Source organism: Anarrhichthys ocellatus, unplaced genomic scaffold, assembly GCF_004355925.1.
Source record: "Anarrhichthys ocellatus isolate YVR2014 unplaced genomic scaffold, GSC_Weel_1.0 scaffold42, whole genome shotgun sequence".
Taxonomy (NCBI): Eukaryota; Metazoa; Chordata; class Actinopteri; order Perciformes; family Anarhichadidae; genus Anarrhichthys; species Anarrhichthys ocellatus.
In genome coordinates this window covers 527,310-529,062 of record NW_022280072.1, presented here as the reverse complement: position 1 = coordinate 529,062, position 1,753 = coordinate 527,310, and the positions used below count along the sequence as shown (strand labels likewise).

At 51.5% G+C, this 1,753-nt stretch overlaps 1 long non-coding RNA gene across 1 annotated transcript in view; it reads left to right on the top strand.

Annotated features, from left to right (window-relative positions):
* The window catches only part of LOC116394927 (uncharacterized), a 28,504-nt gene extending 26,757 nt beyond the window's left edge, over window positions 1–1,747 (top strand). The window contains exon 3 of the long non-coding RNA XR_004213487.1: window positions 538–1,747. This is a non-coding gene — a long non-coding RNA (uncharacterized LOC116394927). The remainder of the gene's footprint in view (window positions 1–537) is intronic.
* Window positions 1,748–1,753: the final 6 nt, after the last annotated feature.

Below are 1,753 nucleotides of genomic sequence, written 5' to 3'. Positions count from 1 at the left end.
GAGAGAGAGAGAGAGAGAGAGAGAGAGAGAGAGAGAGAGAGAGAGAGGGGTGAGGGGTGAGGGTGGTTTGAAATATCCTGTCAGTTATAATTGTTGCTTTTGTTATTTATAACCACAAGGGCAAATAAATATACAACTCCGTGGGCTTAGAGAGAAAAAGAAGATGGTTGTTTAAGAGAAACTTTTCCTGAAAATATTTCTAATGTATTTGATTGACGCAGTGGTGATTTTTATAATGGGCCCCACTCTTGCCATATTTTGCAGCACATCAGCACATCAACATCTAATAGCTGAGAGTACCTTTGGCAGACAGTATCTCTCTGTCTGACACACTTAACTCTCAGGCCTCCAATCCCTGCAGTTTCTGCTCTCTAAGGTTAGCAGGTTCACATTACCGGCTGAGAGAGGATGCCAGAATCCTCACCCCCGACTTCTCGCTGATCAAAGACGGGGATTGACATTCACAGTGGGTAAAATGCTGAAAGTTAAGATTAACTTGTTTTTTCTCCATCTCTGTCTCTGGTTGTTTGTGTACAGCAGGAAGACGAGGAGGAGGAGGCAGTGGAGGAGGAAAACGAGAAGCAGAGTGGGTGGAAGGATGGAAGGAGAGAAGGATGGAAGCAGTTCGAGGAGGTGGTTGGAAGCGGGTGAACCCAGAGCAGGTGAACACAGCTGTGGATCGCCATGGGCTCTCTGGCTGCCCTCCTCCTGTGGCCCCGGCGCTGCATACAGGGGTCCCGGTGAGCCGGCAGGGGCCAGCCAAAGCTGCGGCAGAGTGGGCAGGCTAGGCCAGCCAAGCCAGGAGAGAGGCAGGTGAGGCGGGTGAGCCGAGCTCTCATCCCCGCCGGCTAGGAGCCTCCGCGGCAGAGCGGAGCAGCGCGGAGCAGCGCGGAGCAGCAGAAATCAATATGGAGGAGAGAGGCTAGCAGAGGTTGCCCAGCACCGCCTGCAGGCCTCGGAGCCCAGGGACCAACAACCACCACTGCTCCCAGCTCCTCTCTCCATCTCTCTTTCTATCTATTTCTCCAACAGTCCCAGCACCAGCCAGGGCCAGGGCCCTAACCGCCCCACACGCAGTGTGTGTGTCAGAAGGTGCACATGTGTGTGTAAGAGACAGAGAGAAAGAGAGTCTTTGTGTGTGGTTCAGCCGGAGGGTTTTTTTTTTTTTTGCTGCGTCCAACACCACTTGATAAAACTTTGTCAGAGAGACACGGAGACAGTGAGGGGGGGGACGGAAGAAGAATAAGACAGGACGTCGAAGGTCGCTTTTCTTCCAGCTCCCTCCCTCTTATTACTCATTCCACCGTAACTGTTTGAAAAGGAGCCATCGGAGACGGTGCACAGGATGTTTCTGCTCAGTCCCACTTCCGAGTGCGTAGCGCACAATATTCCTAACATCTCACGAGCCAGGATGAAAGGACAATTTGAACTTTTTCTCTCATCGACAGCATCAGACACAACCTGTCTTTTCGCCTTAGATTTTCTTACCCTCACTACAGCAGCTCCCATCAGAGGATATGGCAGTGCAGTATTGATCTATAAGGTGGAAGAAGGGAAGGCGGGCCCCAGCTTTCATACCCCCCTCTCTCTCTCTCTCTCTCTCTCTCTCCCTCTCTCCATGTGTGTGGAAATAGCACCTGAAGTCCACTTACTGCTGTGCAGCTGGGATCCCATGAAAGCAGAAGTGAATGGCTGCTAATTGAATGAAAGATGAAAAGGACAGTAGTTGTTGTACCTGCTCAACCCCCACCTC